Source organism: Haliaeetus albicilla, chromosome 21, assembly GCF_947461875.1.
Source record: "Haliaeetus albicilla chromosome 21, bHalAlb1.1, whole genome shotgun sequence".
NCBI classification, from domain to species: Eukaryota; Metazoa; Chordata; class Aves; order Accipitriformes; family Accipitridae; genus Haliaeetus; species Haliaeetus albicilla.
Genome location: NC_091503.1, coordinates 20,864,142 through 20,891,759, shown reverse-complemented (window position 1 = coordinate 20,891,759; position 27,618 = coordinate 20,864,142). Strand labels below are relative to the sequence as shown.

Sequence of the window (27,618 nt, the reverse complement as noted above, 5' to 3'; positions counted from 1 at the left end):
GGGAGAACTGACTTTTCCAAACACTGCAGAGAAGCTGTGAAGTTCCACCTCAGTTGCTCCAAATTTTTATGGCTTTCACTTTGCTAGGCTTAGTCCCACAAACTGTCATTAGTTAATTATACATCCATTAGCTCTCTTTACAGCAGCTTAAAATTCCTTCTGTAATTACAAGTGAGTTGCCAACAGTTTAAGTTGAAAACCAAACACCTAAGATATGTGTTGTGCAGGGGAAGAGGGAATCACTGAAGAATGAGTTGGGGACAAAGAGGAAAACACCATTCCATATTTGCTTATATTAATAAAAGTCACCTGAAATAAAAATAAATAGAAAGTCCCTGAAAAAACCAGACCCTCGTATATAAAAAATACATTTCTAAGCACTAAGATCTTCCCTTTCATGCTCACAAACACAAATGACCCATTTAGGATAGAATCCCAAATAAAGCAAGAAATGTATCACTGAAACTGCAATACAGCACATAACTCTTCACAAAAACCTCCACTGAACAGCAACAAAGGCTCCATGAGATGTTGTGGAATAAGGATAAACATATCTCAGGGACATATAACCTGGAGGAACATAATAAACTAAGCTCTGCACCAGTGCAAATGGGTGACGAGGAAGGCTCAAACTGGCCCCAGTGTGCATAAACACTCATGAACTGTAAAGATCCAAGTGTTTTTACATACTTCTATCAGCCATGAACATGCACACACACACACACACAAATACAGATCATAATCCTTTTACATTGCACAGAATTTCCAGGAAATGGGACGTATTTCCTCAAGGGGTATGCTGCCCATCTTATAAGGAAGAAGAACTGTTGGGAAGACTCATCCTTCCCTGGCTCTCACACTAATGGTGTTGATGCCACAGGATAAGGCATGACCAGACAGTCTGAATGAATGTGAGTGAGCTATATGGGGTCAGCCCTAGGAGGGCATAAACTGCACAGTCACCAGGACCAGAGTTTGCTGAGCGCTCAGACCTGTCAACGTTTCCATTTCGTTCATCTGCCTGCAACCAATTTTGCTTTTTCTCTGGGAGACGACAAAGCTTTGTGCTTTCACGTAGCACTGAAATGTCTCAACACTATCCATAAGCAAGAAAAAACTAGAGTGTGCTCAAAGCAGAAAGAGAAGGGCTTGGGGGGTCAGAAGGATAAGTACGAGCAGAAACACTAACACAAAAGCAGTGGAGGTCTTGAGCGAAATATGAAAAACACAACAAAAGCACTGGAGGAAGGAGTACAGAACTTGTCTGCCTTCAGGGCCTCCTGACACCACAGTGTCCGGTGTCTGGCTTAGAAAACGACTTCCTAACAGCAAATATCTGCTGTGCTGGCTTCTAGACGGGTACCCCTTGCAAATCTTGGTATTAGTGTCCTGAAGTGGGAGAGAGCAACTGGGTGGGTGTCTGGTAGCCAGCCAAGGTCAAGCCACCACAGCTCCATAAAGGTGTTAAAAATTGATGCAACCTAGAGCTGAAACTTTCCCTGTGAGCATGCATTGTAAGGTAACATCCTTGTTACAATCACACAAAGGCTCACTTGAGTCTGCCCAGCTGCCTCAAACCAAGAATACCAGGCTCAAAGAACAGAAGTTACTCTGTATATGAGATAGAGCAAACAAGCCAGACAGTCTGAGCTACAACATCAGAAGGACATTGTCTGTTTGCCTGCAATCAAGTCACTGTACTTAGTTAAAAAAACGTATCTGAATGTGACTTTCACCACTTGGAAACATCACATAAAATCATGAAAGCCTTCTGCACTGAAGCTGGAAGAGAATGAATGGATTATATTCAGCACTGTAAGTCATCCTTTCATTTTTCACATGCTGCATCCAAAAGCAACAACAGAGTTCTTGGAGAAGCTACTTCAAGCCTTGTGTTTACAAACAATTCTGCTGAAGCTAGTAGAGCTGTACGCTTTTAGCTCAATTTGGAGTTTAAAGGAGTCAAGAAATGTACAAACATGGGACAAGTTGCTCCAGGAAACATTCACGGAATAAAAAGGGTCCTTTATGTGTTTTTCCCCGCGGGCTGGCGTGTGCCTGAGCCCGTTCTGTGGGGCAGGCTGAGCCCCGACAGTCCCCTCAACCCCAGTACCCCCCAGTCTTGCCATAAACCAGCACCCAGGCGTGGACTTGCACACACACAGTGGCATCGTAAAGAGGTCACGTGTGGGTCTAACACATAACATCGCTCTTCCCAGTTTACAAAAAACATTTTAGTGTCAGAACGAACACACAGCACCTGTGCTAAGCTCCTACTTAGTGTCCCAGGTACTCACTGAACTTCCCTGAAGAAACATTTGCAAGCACTGTAATTGTTTCTTATGCCCTAGAGATTTTTTAAGTACTCCACCCATTACGAAATTACTTCAATGCCATACGAAAACCTGTTTTGACATCGTTCAGCTCAGGATTCTGTTGTTTGCTGTAACTAAGGTTCCCCCCTTCAAAATAAAATAGAAAAAGAAAACTACTGAAAAATACAAGTGTTCAAAACCAATGCTAAAAATCAGGCCCTTGGCAAAAAAGAATAATTATAGAAAGATTTAAAAAATAGAGTGGTATTAAGATAAGGGGGTCAGATCATAGAAGATATAAACTGAACTATGAAATTAGGACATGTGAAGACAGCTGTCAGAAACCACATTTCTATCAATTTCAGCAAAACCCCATCATTACCAGTTTTGGTTACAAGTCCTTAGCTGTCCCAACTCTCTCAAGACAATGTTATTCAAAATTCACTTCTAAGGCAGCTCTTTTAACCTCAACAGCTCTGCACAGAGAATTAGTCTGAATCAAGCGCACCAGTACTTCTGTGGTCTAATAGACTGACCACTAAACCACAATGCATTAATTTCTCCTCCTTTTGATATGCACTGCCTACACAGAGCTACCTATCTAGTCCATACAGCATTACTTATCAAGCAGTGATTCACTAAGGCTGTAAAACGTATGATTAAAACTCCAATTCAGGAAAGCCTTCATCTTCAAGAAGGACATTTAATCATATGTTTAAGGGCTCCTGAGTATCAAAGCCTGAATATCTTGCTTTATTGCAATGAGATTATTAACAAGTTAAACAACTACTTAGATTTCCTGAAATTGTGGTGTCAAAAAAAAGCAACCAGATCTGCAAATAGAAGGTCTAATTTTAAATACATTTTTTAATATATTCAGAATTACTGTTTTACATCTCTGACTTAATACAGCAAGCACTTGATTACATGCATGTACAAGGAAAACCCATTTCTGGATTACCATAATATACTACCAAGACGAAGTATTAGAGAGAATAAAAGTATTACAATATGTGTTCTCTTTGAGCAGGGCTTAAGAAAAGTCAGATGTATAATATTTTATGACAGCTTTCTGCACGGTAAAATTTTTATTTTATGAAAACTTCTTTAAAGAACAAGCAGCCTAAGTAAACATGCTGTCTGGTACATGAGAACACACTGAAGGCAATTTCTCTCACTTGTTTTCATTGGAATGCCTGGCAAAAAAAAAAAAAAAAAAAAGAGCCCTTGAGCTGCTGTTCAAGAAGCACTGGCTGTATGGAGTATTTTCATATCATGCTAGCAACCAAAAAATAAATATATCAAATACTTTGAAAGGAATGTAGTGAGTGGGAAGCCTCTTGCACAAAAAAAAATGTAAGGGACAGACTGCACTAATTAAGAATATCATCCAGCTTTCTGCCAGGCATTTTTATACCAGCAATTTAGGATGCCTAAAACACACATTGAACAGCTTCCCAAATCTCACATGCACCAAATAATTTCAAATCATTCTAATAAATCAAAACACCATTAGAGCACATGTAAATCAGTCTCCACAAGTCTTTGAGAGTACACTTGTCAGGTAATACCTCTACTGTACTGTAATACTGTGAGGTATGAATAACTTTGAGATTTTAAAACACCAGTTCTTTACAGTAACTTCTAGCAACCCTACATCAATATGTCTTTGGGGAGTTTCTTTGCAAGAAGACCATGGATATTAATTGAATATAACAAACCACTTTTTTTTTTTTCCAAAACAGATGTGACTGCAGTTGTGGGAATCCTTTATGTGTTTCCTTGCAATACTGCTTTAGAATAAGCAAGGGGAAAAATGTGGGCTTTTCCCCCTCCCATTGCTAAAAAGCTGGGGAGTCGAAGAAAAGGGAATCTAATAGCTAATGGTGAAATAAATGCTGCTACTCCCAGCTGACAGGCAGCTAGGAGAAGCACTTTCTGATCACTTAAAGATAAAAACATGAAGACTGAAAAAGGAATAATGGAGCCTGTTACTAAGCTGAAATGCATAATCAAAACATGGTCTTCGTTTCTTTTCAATACTGACAGGAGCCACAAAATGGCAGTATTAATTGAATCCATGAGAAAGGGAGTAAGCCCTTCTACATGGAACGAGGTCAGACCGTCGCATCGCAGAAGCCACCACCTTCACTCACTTCTCATGGCACTGCTCTTGAACTAGGACATACCAAAGTTCAGGACACAGCTCTGTCAACACCGCCAGGCTGGAAAGCCATAGCTCCCGGCACCAGGACCAAGTGGATGTGAGTCCTGGGCAGGCCTGTGGGCATCAAGTTCGGGAGGACCCCAATGTGTCACACTTACTCTGCCTGAGCAGCATAATGGCGTCAGCCACAGGCAGCAGGCCAGGGTGATACGTCTGGTCCCTAGCAGGATTCCCCTAAAGTTTTATGTTCACCCTGGCAGTCACAGAGCTAAAGAAAGTTGATCAGCACAAAATGCAGTGAAACAGGCAAAGTGCAGCCAGACAACAGAACTTGTGTATTTTGGCATCAAACATTTCCAAATATTTCCAAAACACATCAAAACAACAAAATTATACCAAGTGGAATTCCAAGTATTGGTTACCAGGTCTAAGATTAGACTCTAAAGCTTATCTAAATAACATCCCCTATTCTTAATGACACTATACAACATCTGTTAATGCTAAGCTACAAGGAATTCCCAGCCAAACTAGTTTGGTGCACTTTACTTTTAACTTCCTGTTGACGAGAGGTAATATACTACTATTAAATAAAAACACACTCTTCGTGACATTAATGACAAAAGCAAATGATCGGTCTTCCTCTCTGTCCACACGAAACCTTTTGGTAACTGTAGCATTTACTAAGTAAAAAGGAATTGAGTTTTTGGGAGGTCAAACAGGTTGATAACTTGGCTAGCTGTCTCAGCTGAAACAGGAATAGGAAGTCAGATGTAATAATTCGCCTTTGACACAGAAAAAAAAGTTTATTTTTGTTAATCAGATAACGAAACCTTGGGATATGTTAACTCCTTGAGCTGGAATGTGTACAGTTTAGATAGGGCATGTTCAGAAGATATTTGTGACATTGGCCTGTTCTAACACAAGGATTTTTAGAAGATATTTGTAAACATGCATTGTTAAAGTGAAAGCAATGGAATGTTATTTGACAGAGAGACCAACTTGATCTGTTTGTTCATTGCATGTACGCTTCTTCTAAGAAGAAACTAACTGGGCTGTTGGGCTCCTCAGGCTGGACATGGCTCCTTTTTCAGAGCAGCCAGTGCTGCGTTTGGAGCAAGCAGTGTCCTGACTGCAAGGCAAGCAGGTCAAGGCAAGTGGAGACGTGACACAAAGCCAGGCCTCAAAAGTGACAGCAAGAAACTTCTTAGGGCCAAGGGAAGAGTGCAGAGTTTGCCAGAAGCCAAAGAAGAACTCAGCTGACTGAAACAATGAAATTGATCTTCCACTGAATTCTGCAAAAACACCATATACTAAAAAAAGTTACTGAACACCATCTAGTGAAAAAAATTAACACATATTTAGGTATTTATTTTTAGAAGGGATGATCTGAGAAATGTTTTTTTCAGTGCTTGCAATAAGATGACACCTTTAACATCCCTGTCATTTCGTCAGGCCAAGAAAATGGCAAACCGGCAAGATTATGGTCCTACAGTCTTTGTTCACTACAAGCATTGAAAAGCACTTTCACACAAGCTTAGATTTACATCAACAGGAATCAAAGAGTAAGTTCATTTTCCTTTTATAACAATTTTTGTCTGACTGCTCAGTGAATAAAACTAATAAGTATAATGTTCTAATTTGCCCCTATCTAATCTCACAGTCGAATATGCTGCCCATTATTATAGAAGAAACACGCTGTGCAAGGTAACCAAGATAAAACAGGTAAAACATTGAAAACTGCCCTTGATCCAAATAACTCTTGATGACTTAGAAAGCGAGGGGGGGACACACTACCCAGTGGTAACTTTCACGTCTTAGCTACAATGACATTCAGTACATCAAAGACTGGGAGTCAACTCTGAAGATCAGACCTTGGGGAAGTCACTACCACCAATATAGGCGTTTTCCATTAAGAAAACAACGTGAATAGCTAATGACTATGTTGGAGTTTGACAAGAAACAATACAGTCATTAAGAAGCAATAGCAGAGGTTTGGATCCGGACATGAGCAGGTTGTTTTGGAACTGAACACATGCATTTACTGAAATAACTACTACTGCTTCTCACAACTGGTTATTAAACTAATCAGAGTGTATCCCCGAACCACTCCTCTGCCAGTCCCTGAATAAGCCCTACCAAAGTCAGCTGCAACCGGAGATGAGGAAAGGACAGAGCACTGAATGAGTCCCACCTCTGGCCAGATCTGCAGAGGTAAAAAAGAGAAGTAAACTCCAGTACCAATCCCCTAACTGAGCTTCCCTCTGCTTGTCCTCTCAATATCCACATTTGCTCTCCCTCTTTTCCAGCCCACACATGGGAAGCGCAATGAGCCCAGCATGCTGGGAGGTGGCTCCTGGGAGGGGGACGGCTCCTGGGAGGGCGTCTGCTGCAGGCGATTCTTTCGACATTGCCTGCTGCCCCAGCACGGAGGAGCCCCACGGTGCCCACGCCATCAATCAGGACGTGACTATGGGGCGTCTCTAACCTCTGACAGGCTTCACGTACATGCTACTGAACAGAAGTTGCAAACTGTGCTGGAATAACAATAATAGCTTCAACTACAATTAGTCTTATGCTCTTCACTAACAGCTACATATTTTTAAATCACCTATATATTCCTACTTTTATAAATAAACAGAGCATGATCTGTTTTGTTCTGCATCTTACTAACTATATAAGACAAATATGACATTTTCTTAAACTTGAGTAAAAAAGCTTTGCAGCATCTCGGCTGATGACACTGTCTGTCACGCAACGCAATGTTGTCATCTCATTGCTGCCCTGCCCTCTCCCACCTGACTTTCTGCATCCACTTTCTGTCTCTGTGTTTCAGGCTCTAAGCGCTGACAGAAGATTTTTGCCTGTACAGTGTCAAGCACAGGGAACACAGTTTCTCAGGTGCTCGATGCAACTACTTACAAATCCGGATGATACTGCAAGACATATAATAAACCAGAAGCGTACATCAAATGCAGTTAGAAGTTTGCATTCATCATCCCCTCCCTTCAGTTCCAAATTTCAACCTTCATTACAGAAATAATTTCAGAGAACAGCAACCTGTAAACATACAAGATTTCAGCCTCATGTGCCTTAGTATCTGTTAACAACTGGCTGGTGTCTACATGATCTTAGCCATGAAGTCGAAGCCCTGCCAATGGGAGGGTTTCCAATGGCTCCAATGGACCTGCTTATGTGTGCAAAGATAAGCAACTAGGAGCAGTTGAAAGAAGCTGCCCCACCTCCCAAACGCTCAGAAAAATTAGTATCTAGAACACAGCACTGAAGGAACTCATAGACTAACTATACTATAGGGTGACAATCTTACAGAAACCTTTCTAAGGATATCTTTCTGCTAGCTGGTCTTTTAATTATGACCACGACAACTAATGCCCCTCAAATAGGCATTTTGCCCTGGCTGTTAAGAATTAGGAAAAGGAGCTATGGCAAGAATTCTCGACTCCTTCTCTACTCCTGTCCCCACAACTACATGTTTCCTTCATTTGTTGGCCCATCCTCTTAAAATGTGGGAAGCTAAGTCAACAAGGGGGTTGAAACCGGTCAAGCCATGTACACTGCTTGGGTATTTGCAATAAAAACATTGACCAATCCAAAAAATACATGTCCTTAAAGTAGTATTGGATAAATTATATATACATATATGTGGCTTTTACTCCACTCCAGGCAAAGGGCATGATTGCCTTTCCCACAAATCCTCCCCAGAGACTGTGATGGAGATTCCCCACCACCAAACCCATCAGTGTAACTGTGAAGAGGTCAGATGGGTGCAAGATTGCATCCTCTCCATTGTGCAAAACTTCAGCAAGCAAGTTATTGCTGGCCCTGTGGATGTTATCTTAGCCCTATAATGGGAAAACCCCATTGGGAAGGGTTCCAAGAGCAGTGGTTAGCCGAGGGTCCACTGCTGTGAAAAAGCTCCAAGTGAGTGCAATGGTAAATAGCACACAGGATCAGCCTGTTTTCCCCACTGACTACATTTTTGTAACCTTCTTTTTTTGAAGGGGGTAAGACCAGCTTGTTTTCCTTTATCATCTCCCCACCTTCTCCCATCAGAATGCTTCCAAAATTAAGCACAGGGAGAACACATGAACTTTTCCATCTATTGCTGACATAACCAGTGTCAGCCTGTACGTCACAGCTTCTTCTTAAACCTGGAACTTTCTTTGCATGCAAATGATTCGCCTACATACTAGCTGTCATGAAATGTGTTTTTCCTTCTATGTACATAGGGTTTAGGGTTTAGAGCACGCAATTTTGAATGATTTGCAGCTATATATACATGAGCAGGGAATTGACCCCTAAGCCACAGCAGCATATAGTACATAAAAGCATAAGTAGCCGCAGCCTTGAAGGACCCATTTCATGCCCTGAACACAGAGATACAGCTCTTCCGTTGCAATTTGTTTTCCTTTTTGCAAACATATAAAGCCCATAAAAATTTTCAGTTCTGCACATTTACTCCCTGGCAGTCTGAAGATACAATAGTCTGTATAACCAAACATGAATATCAAAGCTTCTGTTAGACACCCAGACAAGCGTCCACTCTTTGAGTAATGACTCATGTCATATACTTTCCCTCCTCTCCTCGTTATTACAGCAAAGTGAAAGGCAGAAAAGCTTGCAACAGACACAAATACTGACATTCTCAATTAAAAGGGAGAAACATGATCATGACGGTAAAATGGTATTTTTTTTCTTCTAGTAAAAAGTAATTTTGTACTCTGTCTCCTAATCAGCATCTCCCGTCTCTCCTTCAGACAAAAAGCAGGTAGAATGGTTGTGTCTACAACAAGCTCCAGTGCACAGGAAGAAACCCCATGCAGGGGATGTGTTCTAGTGTGCACAAACTCACATTCACAAGCTGGACTTTTCCACAGTAATATGCTGGCTATAGCTTTCACGAACAGCACGTCTTGACTTCACCATCTTCACTGCTAACAGCTCCAGACCAACACCAGAAAATACACCTTATCAAGTCCCAATTCTGGAGCCCACTCTGACTCACCCAATTGCCCTTATTTATGGTCTTTGAAGTCTGTCAGACAGGTACAGAATTTCTCATTAGGTTTTATATAAACATAATTTATACAAACAGTCCCTTCACTACAGCATGTCTGAGACTGCCTTACTTCAGAGAGGTTAACAGTTCTCCAGCAGGAGCCAGATTCACATGGCCCAAATCGCTGTGGCCAGTGCTGGCTGGCTTTGGGACTCCAGAGATACTGACCTGCTTGGAAACACGAGCCACAAGGATGCCTGTAGATCCCGTAGTCGAGCAGCTCAAACTCCACTGAAGCCAAAACTGTACTTGCAGGCACCAAGGACATTCAAAGAATCAAGTAAGCTGATGGCATTTCTAATTACGGATTATGGATTTTCCCTTGGAGGCTGAGCAGATTCCCCTGGAAATACCGTGAAAAACCACCCAGGTCTTGGGCAACCCACAATAATTTTTCTTTATTAAAATAGAGTAAGAGGAACCAGAAACGGGGAACATGTCATTGTGTGCAAGTATCAATACATACGAAGAGATCCAGGAGACTGCATCAACAAAATGTGTTTTATATAGCTACATTTTTTATCTGAAAGTGTGTTTGCAATGCCGTTAACCTAGTTGTGCTCTCAAGCCTAGAAATTTCCCCTCAGCACCTCTGCTCCTCCCTGGAAGACTAGGAGTTGGAAAAGTCCCACTTCAGCAGGAAGTGAAGGATGAGGTCCTTTGTAATTTGAGATGCTATCTTTTTTTTTTATGAGTGTTTTAGTATCTGCTAGCAATGATCTACTTTATGAACATAATGCCCACTCAGTTCCCACTGAGTCAAAACCATTTACAAGAGACACAGAGAAAGATTACCGAACACTATTTTCTTACTGATCAGCACAAAGTTATTTGGCACGAGCATCTCTGTAAATATTTGTCCAAGACTGGGTAAATTTGCAGTGTACGATGGCCCTCAGACCTGTATTTCTCTCTGTCAAGTGAGAAGGCTCATAGTCTAGCACTGGAGCTCAGCTGTGCTTCAGCAGAAATACAAAATACTAGAGGCTGAGCTTAGTATCATTGCTGACTTTCCCTCTGGACCTGTTCTTTTTTGTTTGGTTCAATATTCACCTTCACAAACAAAAAGAAGACTAATTTTGAGATGGAATGAATGTAAGGTTATTCCTGGCTGTTGGGTAATGAAGAGAATTTGTGAAGTGCATTAGACAGAGCTGGGCTTTGGCATGGGAAGCCAGAGGGAGGGGAGGGAACTGTACCTACCTCCTGGCAAGCACGCACGGGAAGAGGACAGATCCAGAACCATTTTCAGCCTCATGAAGCTGAAGGCAATGTCTGCTTTGGTATGTACAAGGAGGTCCGATGGACTCAGTTCACAGCGACACCAGCAGCCTGCCACAGTATTTTGTTCACATGCGCTTGTGACATCCATGGGCCCAGAGCTATAATTACGGTCTCAGATGTCATGGTACTACTAGCCCAGGAGATATTTATGGATCTGATACATACAATCTGTAGGCACTGTGTAGTTTCAGACACATTCAAGAAAACTCCCCACTCAAAGAAGAGGGACAGCAAGTCTACAGCAGTTTTTTGAGCTACACATCAGAGCAATACACTCCACTGGGTCTCACCACTGAAAGTCACTGGAAGGTCTGGACAAGGTGGATTGCAGGCACAGGGCTCAGACTCATACCATAGATATTATCAGAGGCATACTAATGAACCGGGGTTAAGTATTAGCGCTGCTTATTTTCCTGTAAAGTGACTTGCTGCTTCTTCTCACAGTCACATTTTAAACTTAGGATGATAATAAGGACAAGTACATACTTTCCTTCTCCACCAGAAGGGAAAGGCCAGATAACTACTTGAACACTGTTTATTTATTTCTACAAAACTTATGAAGCATTTAGAGAATATAGTGTAATCCAAGAACCTAGCTAGAGAGAAACAACTCCATATTGTTTGCTATTTATATTATTAACTTTTGCTCCAAAGTATACCACCACACAAGCAAAATCACCAAAATGTCACCATCTGTGGGAAAGAAGACTGTGACTATCAGCAAGGAGCACGCAGGCTATAGTTCAGCATGGGGAACAGAAACTATACCAGGTTGCCAAATGCTATTCCTACATGAAGTGTATGAAGGTTTCTGTGTCCTTGTATAAGCAGACAGCACTTCGTGTTAAATAACCCCATTGGACAGTAAGGTGCATGGGAGAAAAGGAGTCTGATTCTCATCATACTGGCTTGGCTCCAGAATAGCTCCAGTTTATTTTGAAGGAATGCCTCCCACTTTACCACAGCTTTAGACGCTCTGCAAACACACTCCTCTCAATCCATAATCTAAAGCATTACTTTCAGGAGCATAACAGCAGCCATCCCCTTATCAATGTGCTGTATTTTTTCCAACTTGGCTTATGTTCACCGAGGGAAGGGTTTCAGCCACTTTCATGCTATGACAACAACCCATACACTCACTCACATTCAGACATAGACGAGTCCTAAACAGGACAAGAATCAGGTCAATGTATTTTTTTAGGAAAATATTTAAGGACAGGATTTTGAAACTTCTGTTTCCAGAAATATTGGCATCCCAAACCCAGTGCCTGCCCTTAACTGAGACCACTTGCCCTTCAGACTGAGGGTAGCCAAACATATCGTGTTCCTGTGCCTGCTCACAGTTCGTTGGAAAGCTGCATGGGGGCATTTCAGTCACGGCCTGTATCTCTGCTAAAATTTACTTCTTAAAAGCATGCAGTGTCTATTTACCAAGAGGATGGGAAGTCACCCGGCAATGCTTCCTTAACTATAGTTATCCTAAATATTTTACTACTTACAGTGCTCTCTGAAGGAAGGCATTTGATATTCCTGTATACATTTAGGAAGCAGCATGCCTTTGTATTACAGAAAATACAGAGCGTTATAGTAAGTCAGACTGAAACATCTTCATTACTGAAGCAGCTTTGTACTGATAAAGCCTTATGCTGAGAAAGCAGTGCAAACATATCAGTAAAATGCAATTTTCTGCTCTTAGTGTAAAAAAATTTAAAAATGCAAACTAGAAAACAAATGTACTGTATATTTAGTATGTGCTTACATAAACCACATAACCCTAAACCCTGAACAGATTAGAAGTGTACATTAACACTTATAATACAGATCAGCATATTTTTCCTTCCCGATACCAGCTGTACAAGACTGTGGCAGAAGAAATGCCTTTAAACCAGGAGGAAATCTCTGCATTTTAAACTCGGGCTCCCTCCAGCTTAATCAGATGTGTTTTCAGTATGAACAGAGTTCTTGTATTTAAACTAAAACAGATACATTGACTGACAGTATGCCATCTTAGCAACTGCTTTCCATACAGATATGTCCTAATACTGCAGCATTTTCAAACACTTCACACAGATATTTCTTTAAAAGTTACATTGACAAGAGTAATTTCACCCTTTTGGGAAGTACTTGATGTCTAATTAATTTTCTGTGCCTTTAACAGTCGGGACTCCAAGATTTCTGTTTGCCTCAGCTCTAAGCACCACACAGTTTGATTTTAGCCAAACCACAAATAACATTTATTTTAGCTCTTTAATCATTCTAGTTCTTACCTTTTTTTTTAACTAAGCCTTTTCTACTTTCTTCCATCAGGAGCAAATGCTGGCTTTCTGTTGTTTTCAGGGTATCCTTTGCTTTTAAGGGGAAAAAGCAGACAGAAAGCTGTATTCCAACATACCTTGAAAGGAAAGCAGCATTCACTGCCAGCTGTGTGACTTTTCAGTAGCTGCACTCAGACTCCAGCATTCCCAAGAACCACGATGTCACAAACCTCTAAAGCTCGCAACCAGCAGCGGAGGCAGATTGCTCTCGCACGCCCTTCCTCCTCTCCGGGTATCTGACAGCTGTACACTTTTTAGGACTGCAGCAGGACTTGTCTCCCAGCCCCTTTGCCACTCTGATAAATCATCCCCTCCCTGCTATTAAGAGCATGCTGCCATTATATCTTAAAAGCACGTCACAGCTTGTATGCAGTAGCTGTGGGAAAGCTGCATTTACTTATACAGGAAGCTTGAGTACAGCACTTCCTACTTCCCATCCGAGCCTCAATTCAACTGCAGGTGATTACTTAAACCCTGTCAGCTTCCAGCCAACGCATACCCTACGTTCTTATCTGGGTATCTGTGCTGCTTTTAATCACAACTCCCATCTGAGCCCTGGCAAGATAAAACTGAAAGAGACAAGGCATTAGATGTGACACTCCTCCCAGTTACCATTTAACCTGTTTTGGGATAGCAGTTTGTGTAGCAGCTGCCCTCCTGGCAGATGATGTCTGAAATATTGCTGGCTTCTGTTTATCTCCACATGTGAAAAAAGTCATTTAAAAGCAAAGTGATTTCTTCACGTTGGAGGGCAAGGGAGCAAAAAATCTAAATGCACAAGTAAAGTATCAGTGTCATTTCAAATCCGAGTGCTTAATGATGACAGTGCCAATACTAAATTTTGACTCTTTAAGCTGGGCTTGTGTGCAAGAGGGGCTGGAAATTCTGCAGTTGCGTACTCAAAACCTACGGGTGTGATTCACACCAACCAAGAAGCAGGAGAAGGTATTATTGTGCCACAAGACACCAAACCCTCAAGAACTTTTCCTGCTGTAGGAAATGTACCACACCCACAGATAAGAAGTACAGATGTATCTCAGTCCAGGGGGTGCAGGAAAACAGAGGGAGAAAAAGTATAGATGCTGATCTATAATTTTCTCTTTACGATGAAATAAGTTTACTTTGTACTTCATGCAATTATTGCTGGCATTTTGCCTTCAGTACTTTTCTGTGAAGACGGATGTATAGGCATTTCTTCCAGGCTGCACAGAAGCCCACAGCTGAGCTTTTAGTTATTTTCAGACAATTATATGGCACCAGATTAATTTAAGGAAAAGGCAGAGAGCACGTGCAACCTTAATTCAGCCTCTTTGCACCTATGCATTACAGCTTTGCTTGAATTATCATCACGTAGTCTTTTCCCCTTGGAATAAGTACAAACTTTATCAATCTATTTGACATTGGGTGTTACATATAATTTTCTATCTGGGGAGGGAGGGAAATAACCAGAAAAAATACAGGCGTTCCAACATGTGGAATCACATTGATCCCTGCAGTACTCCTCAATAGGATTACAATAAGATTAGGCAACCTAGAGCCATGTCACAGACATTGCCACTTGAGTTGGTAGAGCAATTCCCAGCAGCAGCAGACTTTTATCCTCAGCAGTGACCAATCCTAGACAGTACTCAAGAAACACGTGGGGCTCTGAGCTATTTTTGAGGCTGCAGAGCAGTAGCGAAAATGTGGAATTCTGTTTCAAACTTCATGATTAGAAAAGGAGTCTGCTTCAGTGGTTACATTTTTATCCTCCATCTTCTGTTCTAGTATGAAATAGTTTAAGCCTCTATCACTGTCTTTCCACTACGTCCCCTCTCTTCTCCCTCCCTCTGTTCCAGCTCCTATATTTTCTTCCTGCAGCTGCTACCTTTGCTACTCTGCCTCCATCACCCAGGTACTCGTTAGGCCACAGATGAAGTGCAGCAAGAAAAATCTTCTTGCTCTCAGCTCCTGTGATCAGCACCACAGCACTTGAACAGCAAAAGGACAATGATCTCAAGGAGGAGAGTGGCGAGAGAGAGAGGATGAAGGAAATCAAGTCATTCATGCAGGTGTAGGGAAAATGGCAAGGCAATAGGTCCAGAAGTAGAGCAGGGTAGCTGCCAGCAGCAAAGCAGCAAAAGTAGCATCTGGTTTGGTACTTACTCCTTGCTGGCACAATAAAACAATAACAAGCTTCACTGCAGTAGCCTCCACCAGTCAAGAGAAAAAACTGCAAATAAAGGCTAATCATCTTTCCTTCAGATAAATGATGAGGCCAGCTTGTATCTAGGGGGGCTGTTCTTTTGAATTAAGAAAACTAGATTAGGCCATTAAAATGCAGATAAATTCTGGAAACTTCAGCTGCAAACATCACGTGATGCTTTTATCTGGTTTTCTACTATGTATCTCTATGCATGAAAGTTATAATGTGACTGCACAAATGTGCAAAACTGCTTACAGCAAAACTAATTTCCCTTAAACATCACAAAATTGCTGAGAAACATCATGAATGTTTCTCAAGACACTTAATTATCTGGAAAATGTTAAGATGTACTCATTCCAAGCACTCCACTTCCAGAGTATCAAATCCCAAACTGTGGTCCCTGGATTTACATGCAGGACAATCACTTAATGATGCTCTGTGGACAGCTGGCTATTCCCCTGCTTCTGTCTTCACTTCTGTATCTGCTCCTACTTCTGTGCTTATCCAGGATCTCCGCAGCAAAGAGGAGCTGAAGGTGACGTGGCACTGTGCAAGAGCACAGGCTATAAGGACTTGAGATGATCAATACTGATGATTCTTTCCATTGCCATCACCAAAAGGCATGAGCTGGACTGTTACGAGCTCTTCTGTCAAAATGATTTCTCTTCCGGCTATACCTTGAGCCCAGGTACTTCATAGTTTCACAGAAGCACACCTTCTTGGCAAGCTAATTCTGTGAAGTGTTATGAGTCATGCTAAAATTGCTACCCAGCTCAAATCCCTGAATCTCTTAACCCAGATTGATTGATTTCCTTTTTAAGCCAACAAATAAGTAAAAAATACAGGTTCAGAATGTCACGCAATACCATTCAAGGCACAAGCTAAGCCCTCCCCATTTGCCTTCTTCTTCAATAACAGTGATATAAAGCATGAAACTGAGAGGGTCCAATTAATTTTTTGGACACTCTTAACTGACGCTTTTCTAACTCTAGGGCTGGTGGAATGGCTGAGCCTCTGTGATGATACATGCCAAAATGCAACACCACCGTGAATTTTTAGTTGAGTTACTAGCCAGAATAAGAATAAAGGTTGGCATAGTTAATTACTAACATTGCTGTGTCATCCTTGCAGCTACTTGAAATACAAAGTGACTAAGCCACTCTGGCATTAACTAAAATTACTAATTAATTTATGATGTAGGTGGGTAAAAAGGTAACAGCATGACCACTGAAAAGATCTGTCACATCCCACAAACAGAATACCATTAACAGCAAATGAAAACACAGAGTTAGTGTATAACTAACAAACAGTTTCATTATAATTCTACAGAAAGAACTAGGATTAGCTTGTGAAGAAAGACATTTTCACTACCCTGATTCACAGTTTTCAACTAATAAAACACAAACATCCTGAAAAATAATTGCTATCCATAGTTGCAAAATAAAAACAGGTTTTGTAACAGGCTTTCTAAAACCAGAGCTAAGTAAGAAAAATGTGTCTTTATCCCCTTTACTTACTGTACATGCAAATTATCCCTTTTCCTATGCAAGAAAAAAAAAAAAGTATTTGTATATGCAAGAGAGACAGTTTCACAACAAAAATAGATACTAATGTGTATGTGTAACATAACCAATGCTGAAAACAAAACAGGAAGGGTTTTTGTACAGTGAGTATACATATATTATCTGAAGTGGCAAGTATGACGCCCCTGATGTCACGGGCTAAGAATAGTTTTCTTCAATGGGAACTATTTTAAAGGGGGACTACACCATCAAAAGTCATTTGTGGTACCTTCATAAACCTAATATTTTAAAAAAGGAATCTCTGTTCAATATATGTGTGATTTATATAATCACACAACACTAGAAATCAGATGTAAGTGCAAAAAATATAGAGCTGTGTACTATTTTGCATGCAGACAAGCTTTACTCAGAATAGCTACAAGAAAATCAGGATCACATCTTTTCCTGTTTAAATAACCCTATTGTTCTACAATTCTGACTTGGTATGCAAGTCACTGGCTGACAAATCAGGCTTGAAATCTTCATTATTCCCTTTAATTAAAACACAGTAAAACTTTATTATAAGGTGTATTACATTGGAGTGAAATAAATCAAGTTAAATTATTTTGAAAGAATAGTAGGTACAAATCTAAAGAGCTTTTTATTTTACAGGAAAAAAGTGAGTGGGGTGGCACAGTGCCTACTGAACATTTATAATCATTATGATCTCAAAGTGCGTAGATTTGTCTCAGACACAAGGAAAAGTGGTAGGTGACTTACACTCATCCTGCTCTATGAACAAGGCAAAATGCAATATTCATTAAAATTTGTTGGCACAGCAGACCATCTCCAAACAAAACATGATCATATGGCTTCCATAAAGCTCTGTATTTCGTCCCCATAGATATTTTTTCCTGTGTTTATACTTTGAAGTACTTCCTGACATACTGGAAAGTAGCTTTTGGTATTTCATCCATACAGAGCACTGCTAGAGGAAAAAAACATACAGCCTCACCAGAAAACAGTGAGAAGACAGCCTGCTACCCCAGTGGGGTAGCTGGGTTTGGGGTGCTTAGAAAACTCAGCTTAAAGATCAAGGCCGATGGCTTTGACAGCACATTACTGGAGTTCCAGTGCAACTTGTCTTCTTGGGACCCAGAAGCATTAAGAGAAAGTTTATTTGCCCCCATAGGAAACCCTGCTGGTGGCAGAGCTCTACTGGTAATGCCACCAGGAGCAGGCATTTTGCCACCAGCAACTGAACAGCTCTGCAACAGCTCTACATCAGTTTTTAACTTCTGCTAACTCCTGTTCACTAAGTGTGTGAAGAACCAGCCTGCAAAAAGAAAAGAAGCTGAGTTTATATGAGTCTGCCATAAGTAAAACGCTGATGAATTGCCACTGAATGACAAACACCCAGCCCAGGGGCAGCCAGCGCCACATCCTCAGCCTAGGACCCATCCTCAGCCACCTCTTTGCGCTCAGACGCAGGGAAGAGCCGGGTTACTGTCACCCTTCCCCTTGACCTTCTCCTGTGACATGAGACGTGTCGGTCATCCGTTCACCAAGCAGTCACATCCCTCCCCGCGCACACGGCGAGCACAGACACAAACCCTCTGGATGGCAAGAAGGGCTGGAACATCAAGGACGTGACACCGGTGCTGCTTCTAGTGACACGGCAGCAGAAGATGCAGGGCACCTCTTGGGCTCAGAGGCCACCCTGTGCAAGCAGGTCCAGTTCCCCGGCTGGGCAGCACACATAGCTTCCCCCAAACCAGCACCCCCTCACGAACTGCTGGAAAAAAATAAAATAAAACCAGACAGCTTGCCTCACTCTCATGTTCATGTGTAACACATACAGATGTGGAGTCCCTCAGTTCTTCTGAGGATCAGGTAACAGGTGAGAATTTCTAGCTGTGAAACGAGTAATTTACAAAGTAGCGTTGAGGGGAACATATTACATACACATGAAAGAGGAGACACTGAAGTTGTCCTCCTCTCCTGCTCTCTCCAAAAGGAAGCACACATTTTTAACAAAAGTATAGAAAGATTGCATGGGGAAAACTTAAGGCCTGGTTAAATTAATTTATTTTCTATTAACTGTGCTCACAGCTAGCTTCAGAGCATGGCACAGACTTTCAATTATGCACAGATTCTTTTTTCCTTTTGACTGTGTGCCCAAAGTGACACAATCTGTTGACTTTTAACCAAGTGTTTTGGTAATGTACCTAGAATTGCAGTGATTCCAGACATCGGAATCACCATCAGTTTAAAAACTGGGAGGACAAAACCATCCTGGCAGCCAACACAGGAAGCTTCCTCTGTAACAGAGGAGGTCACCAACCTGTCCTTGTCATGAGAAAAAAATGTGCATGCTGTTTTCACTTCTCCATTTCTACTGCTTTTTCTGTCCTGCCTCAAGCTCTTAACTGCCCTTTTTTGGTAATATTAAGAGACAGCTTTATTCCTTCCAACCCAAGCCAGTCTCCTAGGCGATGGCTTTGCCTTAGCCTGGTGAGGCTCCATCTACAGGCTTAAAAGACAGTAGAATGGGGGGGGAGGGCTTAATAATACATTTCAGCCCAGACCTTATTCTTTTAACTATTCCTTCTGGAGTCGGGGATGGGCAGGTCAGAGATGAGATAGAATTGAGGCACCTGATTTTATGGCTATAAAAGCCAACAACAGGACTTCTACAGACCTCTGATGGGCAGGACCAAGGTATGGAGCTAAAGCATACCTTTGATTCATACCTTTTCTTTAGTATTTAGGTATGACACAGTCTTACCCTTTGATTAATTTAGGCTGAGAAATGATTTCCAAGTCGAGATGGATTACTCCAATGGACTGTTTATGCAGGGAAATGCTGGAACTGAAACACACCCATATAGGAAAACTAAGAACTTGCCCCTCTCTCCCTGCACCCCTCTTCTCACTCGACTTCCAGGGAGGGTTCCCCACGCCGTTCCCCTCATCTTTATATTCTCCTTTCTCTATCCTAGTTTACATCTCACCCATTTATGGTGAGATTAGATGTGAAAAGGTTTGTCCAGATTCACTTTTCTCCCCATGGAATTTAATTATGTGGTTAGATAATCTCAACTAATAGAGCTTTTAAGGATGTCAGCCTCTCGGCGTGCCACAGCAGGGCTGTTTGAGCGAGCCTATCTTCTCCCTGCTGTTTTAGGCTGGCCACCTTTGCAGTGGCACCATCCAACAAGGACACAATACCACTTCCCAGATGAGAAGAAGCAACATATTAAAATGCATGCAACTGTTTGCTGGCAGTCATCTTATCATATCACAGCTGTAGTAACAAAATTCAGGATTGCTCCACATTCGGTCCCTTGTTAGGGTAGCAATAAAACTTTTTTCCCCTCCTCTGCTCAGAGCAGAGAAGACAGCAATTACAATAATCTGCTTGAAAGGACATCTTTAACACACACTACCTAGCAAGCGGTTGTTAAATTCAACAATCCCAAAATTAGCATAGTGGAAGCTCAAAACCAAGCAGATTGCTTGCTTGCTGCAAGTGACGTAAGGATTTATTTCGTTGTGCTGAAATAATTTGGGGATTTTTAACTTCATGTTGTTTACTTTTGTGTGTTACATTCAAGTGCCAGTTAAGTTTATTAAAAATACATGCTTTTAACCTAGTAATTTTTTAAAAGTCTCTTACAAAACTAGGTATACCCATTTGGGCAGAGACAATCTCTAGGAAAAGAAACATGAGTTTTATGAGACTGAGCAGGGGCAGAAGGGCAAGAGGCATACCAAAACCTTTGCTTTCCCAAACACTGCTAAAAATCCAAGCAAATAGTGTTTTCTGCTTCACTGCTATCTGCAGTCACTGAAGAAATGACAACTGAACTCATCTTTTTGTTAAGCTTAACTTCATCTGTGAAAATCCACTGGCTCCACTTAACTACCCTATACTTGTCAGGAAGAAATTTAAACAGATTTAGGTATAACCTCCAACTTTTTATTTTATACATACATGTGCATTTCCTGGGATATGACAAAACAAACCAGTCAGGAGCAAAATTTATCAATAAATTTGTTCCTACAGAGAATCACTTTGCATTGTATGATATAAACAAACTTTGAAGTGTGAATTCTGAACCTGTATAGATTCCATGAGTTCTATCTTTCTGTGACCAGCGTATATGAATTCAAGGTGAAGAAAACGTGCCCAGTGAACTCTGCCAAGGAGTAAATAACTGAATTGCTCCTTACGTTATCCTTAGGATAACCGTCTACATGATTGCAATTTACAAATCTGGGGAAAAGGCAATTTCCCAAGTCACAGGGAGTGGAAATGCTGCATTGTGGAAGAAGAAAAAGAAGCTTTAGACAAGAGTAGAAACAACTAGCCTACTTGCATGGAAAAAGTCCTGACATCTCTCTCACTTGCCAGATGACCAAAGTTAGGTCAGCTCCCACTTGCAGGAGGCAGATGGGAAGAAACTTCCAGGATCTTGAAGTCTGCCAAGGAGGTATGAGAGAACATGAAGTTTAAGGAGGAACAGGGGCCAAAGGCAGGGAAACCATCTGACTCTCTTGCATATGAAATTAACAGCATGAAAGGACTGAGCATAACACTCTCCTGTCTCTCTCCCTGCTTTTGGTTCATACATAGAGTACATTTGCTGTACTGACAAAGCAGCAAGTGAAAGGGAAGAAAAATCAAACACATTTACAGAATATTTCTAACATTGCATGAAAAACATACAAAAAAAGGAAAAGCTATTTCAATTCTGCTAATTGATTTTTTTCATTTCTAATACCAGCTCTCAAAATAAGCTTTTAGCTTTGTATAACTTCATGGCTTTTTGAGCAACATAACCAAAAAGATGACAAACGGCATTTCCCAGTAGCCTCACAGAGAGCAAACTCAGTGGCGGAATCCAGACATGTAGCATCTCCAGCATCCTTCTTGGTGATCACAAACGTCTCACCAGGAAGCACCTCTCTGGGCTGTCGAAACTGAAACAAATACACTGCTTCCTACTGAGCAAACCTCAGAAAAATTACCCAGCACAGCTTGGTAAGTACCAAGGAGTTCCACCTGAGATCCTTTTGAAATATGGTGATCATCAGAATATGACACAGAAACAGGGTTTACAATAATGGCTTCTTGTCTTTGCATTAAAAAAATTATCAGATCATGTGATATGTAGCACCCAAATGCTGTCCATGGAAACAGAATTTGGACAACAGGATAAGATAACTTATTTCCACTATGGTTTTATTCCTAATCATATTGGTTTAAGGATTTGAAGAGTTTCTGGCAGTTCTGTTTAATTGTTTTTTTAGGAATAGTTATTTCTCTCCCCCCAAGCAAAATGACAGGAAGCATGAATCAAGACTGTTTAAAAACTAAAATAACAACTTCCTTTGTCCTTATTGATAACATTTTTGTCTGTGACCTGAGTGGATATTTGTGTGTGTGTTGACTGTGGGAAATCTTTTTCTGGCGACTCACTATTTTGAAACAACATTTTACATAAAGCCAACAGTTGATCTTTTGTGTCATTTCTTCTGTTGTCAATGGGATTAGGAGGGAGAGGAGGGAACTGAAAAACGTGTAGGAAGAATAAATAAAATTAATGTTTTATAGGAAATTAGATGGATGTTCTGCTGCAGTTAATTTCCACTAAACACAGCAGAGTATGGCATGAATGAGGATAGTGATGGTGAAGTAAAAATTCCAAGAATCAGCTTTAGTTCTTTGATTGTCTGTCCAGGAAACACTGAAGTTACTTTAGCTTCCTTCAACTGGCAACAAGTGCACAATAAATCTTTTGACATTTAATAACCCAAATGTGCAACACTTCACATACCATGATGTTTTGAGTTTGGATACTATTATGGGCCAAGAGGCCCATCCATCACCCTGTCCAGACCCCCAAAGTGTGTTACTGGCATTGTACCAAGGTTTAAGATTCCCTCATGCTAGAGTATCCCCAAACTGATGACGAAGGTCTCTGCTGTCTCTGTACCATCAACTGCCAAACAATTTTATTTTTCAATTGAAAATTCTATGGGAAGATTACAAAATGCTGATGAATTTCAAATAATGAAGAGTTTGATTGTTGTACAAGTGTTTCCAGGCATGTTGCTGGAAAAAAGTCAATGAGAAAATTACTTTCCTCATTCAGAAGGTACTGTAAACTATGGTTTTCCTCAGGAATGAAGATTTATTAATTAGGTAGATTTTATGCTCCAAACTTGTATGTGAAGAAATAGGTGAGCGGCAAAGCTAATGAAGCCTGGTTTTTAAGGATTTGTGTGCCTTAACGCTACTAAAACAATAACCCCCAGCTCCCTGATATTGCTTACAATGTGCCCCTGGACCAAGGGCAACACAAGTTGTGTCTTGCATTGACCCACATGCATGCTGATTAGTAAGCCTCATATTTGATGCTAGCTTTCTGACTGGATGCTACCAGAAAATGTACAATAGTAGAGCGCTGCTTGCCTTTTTACATCAATGGTTCAAAAAGTTGCCAAGTGTACCAGCAGACAAACAGTGTAATCCACATGAGCTCTATTTCCCTAAGAAATTCGGTTAAGCAGAAGACTTAACTCAGCTAAAACCTTTAAGGATTAGACTGATCACTTCACAAAATCATAGCAAAAGTCAGTGCACTCTACTGGGTACTCTTCAGACTTGTGACTAAGTAAAACATTTATGTTTTGTGGTTACCTTTCGGTTTCATTATACACAATAAGAAGCAAAGAGGAAAAGATTTCATTTGATGTTCTGGTTTTGACCAAGGAAAGCCAACTTCAGGACTTCTGCAACAGGCTTTCCACCTCCTTAACAAAATATACCTGCAGCACAGATACAAGATTTAGATTTTTTTTCTAGGCTTTGCCACAAACATCCTCTGACCTTGGAAAAGTACACTAATTTTATCATCTGTAACACCACAAAAAAACCCTTACTGACTTGTGCTGCAGGTGTCTTGTATACTTTGTTACAGACTGTAAAGTGGCTCGCATTTCCAGGCTAGGTGGATTCAGGCACAAAGCAGAGAAACATAGAAGTTCAACAGGGAAACATGAAGTGAATTAATAGAATGAAAAGTTAAGTCACTACAAAAAAAGTTTTCTAGTGAACATCACTGATCTGATGAACTAGATTATATTTGTTTGGAAGATAATATAAATGATCATTCAAACAATACAAAATGTCTACATGTGGCTTATTTCAATCAATCTTGCCTTAGCTAAGGTAGAATAGGTAAATGCCCCACTCACTCTAACCACTTGAATACCAGATGCTAATACAGGCTTAATACTAAATGCCTGTGGAGGAGCCATGGGATCACGAGGGGCCACTGATGCCTCTCATTTCTGAATCTCTCCCTGAATTCTTCCTTCCAACTTCCCACCGTCTTCCCTTTGACTCTTCAACGTATGCCATGTATGTCTTATTATCTCAGCCACACAAAGACTTTGGCAGGCAGTTCCTAAAACCTGACTGGTCATCCCTGTGCTACCTGTCTGAAACCTGGCTAAATCTACCCTAAAAGTCTAACTCTTTTCACCTTTTCTTCAGAATAGTTATTTCATTCAGTCAGCAAAATCCCAAATATCCCACTGTGAATATGGCAGCAGTTTATGATTTTTTGTATCTGTAGAAATATATAACACGCTCCAGTGTGTTTGATTTTGTTTTTGCCTTAAAGGCTTTCTTTGTGAAATGCGTTGAACCAACAGTTTTTCTGTTAGTATACACATCTGAGTTCCTGTTTTACTGGAAATGTAATATGCACGATCGTGATATTTTTATGCTTGTCATTAATGTGTGCATAGGATTATCAGAAGGTAACTCCTTTAGCTAACACGTATTTGACAATTCCTAACTGCTAACATTTCTACTGTTAAAATGGAAGTAATGGTAAGAGGCTGTATTTTGTGAGACTATGTGCTAAATTAACGTAAGCAGCCCAATACCATTACATTTTATCTCATGGATTTTCTGTACCCTACTTCAAATCGTGGTCCCCCCGCAAGGCATCACCCAAACACGCAGGAAGCTGCACTGTCAGAAAGAGCTCATAGCCTGAGCTGCAATCAGAGAGAACAAGGAAGAGTTGTGAAACAAGAAAAGTAAGGCAGGAAAGGTGTGACTGGAAGAAGATACAAGCTACCTTTGTACACAATGAAATGATACAAAACATTTGACATTTCTTTTTCAGCCTCCTTCCCCCCTCATCAAGAAAATAAATAACTGCAATTCTTGATCAATATTAACTAGTCATCGCTGTTGGCTAGCCACAGGTAGAAGTCATAGAGGAAGTGAAGAAGATGAAGGAAGAGAAAATGTTTGCCTTATGAATAATAAGCCAAGGTGCTTTTTTTTACAGAAGGGGCCACATAAAGGATCGTAGCAACATGAGCAAGGCTGACGTTGGCAGAAGAGAAGGGAGCAGCAATGAGCTGTGGAGGACCTGAAAGGTAGAGAGGAGAAGCAGCAACCCTCCCTGCTGGGGGGCTATGGGAGAGAGGGCACTTGCCATGAGCTACAGGCCAGCGTAGGAACTGGGCAGCCACAGCTGAACAGCCACAGCCACCGCCACGGGGTGGTTGATGGTAACACCTAAAGCCCGAGAAACACTAACAACCAAAACCACACATTTCCTTTCACTGTTTCCAGAATTGCTCATTTTGTCACTTCAAAAAATAAAAAAAAAAAAAAAAAAAAAGCTTTTTCAAGCAGATTTTATGAATTGGGCAGAACGCTTTTCCGGACCCAAGAGCCCCATGAAACACTTCTGCATCAGTTGATCTCAAACGTTTTTCAGTCACCTTATTTTACCACAAAGCTGACAGCTCCTGCATGGCATTAACTAAAACATAATTATTGGGAGATTTTTGCCCCTTTTTCACCTTTTATCCGTTCAGCCACTGACCCCTTCCCCACTTGCCCTCTCCCCCTCAAAAATCCTCACTGTTTCAGACAGGTCTGTGAAGAACCTGTTTTAGTAATCAGCAGGGTGCTCCACTTGCTTAATCATGTCACAGGTATTGCCAACACCTCACTGCGGAGGTGTTTCTGGCAGAGTCTGTATTTTGCCGTTTAGCCTTCCTCCGCAATGCGAGCCACCTTAATAAAAGAAGCATTTTGCTGATACTCACAACTGAAAGGAACTTTCCCTGGCATTTGTAATTGGAGCTTTGGTAACTGATTGTCCTGAAAAATGATATGAAGAAACTATTCTAGGAGGGATTAGCTCTTGGTTAGGAGCTAGAAACAAAGCAGAGTGTTTAAATGCCATGAAATCAAGCAGCGCTCCACAGACCATTCTGGAAGAGCAGCTCTGTGTGGATCTGCTTCCTGAAACACAGACATAGAAAGATGCAGAGACCAGGCTCTAGAAAGCTTCCATCTGTCTGCCTGTCTCTCTGTCTGGCGGTGGCCAGGCAGACAGGTTACTGATCCCCTAACTCAGCCCCCTTGCAGAGTCACACAAAGCTCCACCTTTCCACAGATACAAAGCCCCAAACCCTGCTAACTCAATCAGCAAGGGATCAAATACTCCAGTCTTTGGCTAGATACGTTTCTCCTTTTCAAAGTCCGTTTGAGCCATTTAATCATCATGAACACTGCCTTTATCAAGCCTGCCTTCAGTCAAGTGGCAGATTCTCAGTACCACCTGGCAGAGCAGCTGAAACCTAAGGTGTGCAGAAGGGTCCTCCACTCCTCCAAAGCTCAGATCTCCTCTTGAGCATTGTCTTGCCATGTTTTTAGACTCTGGGAAAGCTTTTTGCCTTTGAGAAGTGTCACAGGCTCCAGAGCCCCCCTCCAGTTCCACCTCCTCTTTCCAAGTTAGAACAATTTGTCTTTTTCACAGCCAGCCCCAACTGAACAAGCTCTCCTCTTTTTTTCTTTTTTCTATTTTTTCCCCACCATACTGACACCCACTACAAGAACACTGGATCAGTCCGCTTGTGCTCCCTGCAGCTCTTCAGCCTTTTCTGGGCTGTGCTACATTTGTAGACTTCCTCTCAGGAAAATTGCCCCATGTTGGATAAAACTACAGTAAAACTAGCAACAGCTGACTGCAGGGTCTAGCTTGAAAGTCAAAAGGCTCACACAGCATGTTATCAACATTTGGATTGTTAGACAACCTTTAGTCAAGTACATATGCTACGTACTGTGATTATAAAATTGCATTATTTGTCTTACTATCAGGCGCAAAACAAATCCGATGGTTGCTAATGAGCTTTTCAACTTCTGTAAAGGCAAAATTGTTAATGCACGCTAGCAGTATGTGGGAATTTTCAATAGGCTTTCCAAGGGGGGAAAAAGCAATAAAGAGCCCTTTGCTCCTGCACCCCATCTCCTTCAAAAAGCTGCTGACCAAAGTGTTAAATGAACATGCTAATGTCACCTGAAAAGCAGCTTTGACCAGTTATTCAGTGGCTCTTCAAGAACAAAATAAATACTGAATACTTTAGAACACTGTTCATATTTAATATTTACCCTAACTTAAAAGGGGAATAGTCAATAAAATAGGAGACTACCTAGTCAAAGCTATCACAGTAAAGAACCAGAAAACATTAAAGAGAAAGTGCAAATTAAGAGCTGTTGTGATAACTAGATAGTGTCTGGCATCAGGAGACTGAAGAAAAACACGCTGCTGTGTAAAAGTGGTATAATGTCTGAAAAGATGGGCAATTAGGACCAGATATCACAGGGTTTAACACATTATCTCTTCAGACTCCACCAAACAGGTTCATGAGGATCTTTGTTAACTG

General features: G+C 41.1%; 2 protein-coding genes across 4 annotated transcripts in view; one reads left to right on the top strand and one right to left on the bottom strand.

Moving 5' to 3' along the window:
- Positions 1–27,618, top strand: part of DEK (DEK proto-oncogene) — a 263,979-nt gene that overhangs the window by 184,251 nt on the left and 52,110 nt on the right. The gene's annotated exons all lie outside the window — the stretch shown is intronic.
- RNF144B (ring finger protein 144B) overlaps positions 1–27,618 on the bottom strand; it is a 90,086-nt gene that overhangs the window by 37,063 nt on the left and 25,405 nt on the right. The window contains exon 1 of one of the 3 annotated variants that reach the window (XM_009926329.2): positions 13,236–13,663. The exons of the other annotated variants lie outside the window; for them this stretch is intronic. The gene's annotated coding sequence lies outside the window, so the exon portion shown is untranslated. Of the gene's footprint in view, positions 1–13,235; positions 13,664–27,618 lie in introns of those variants that run through there. 3 annotated transcript variants of the gene reach the window in all.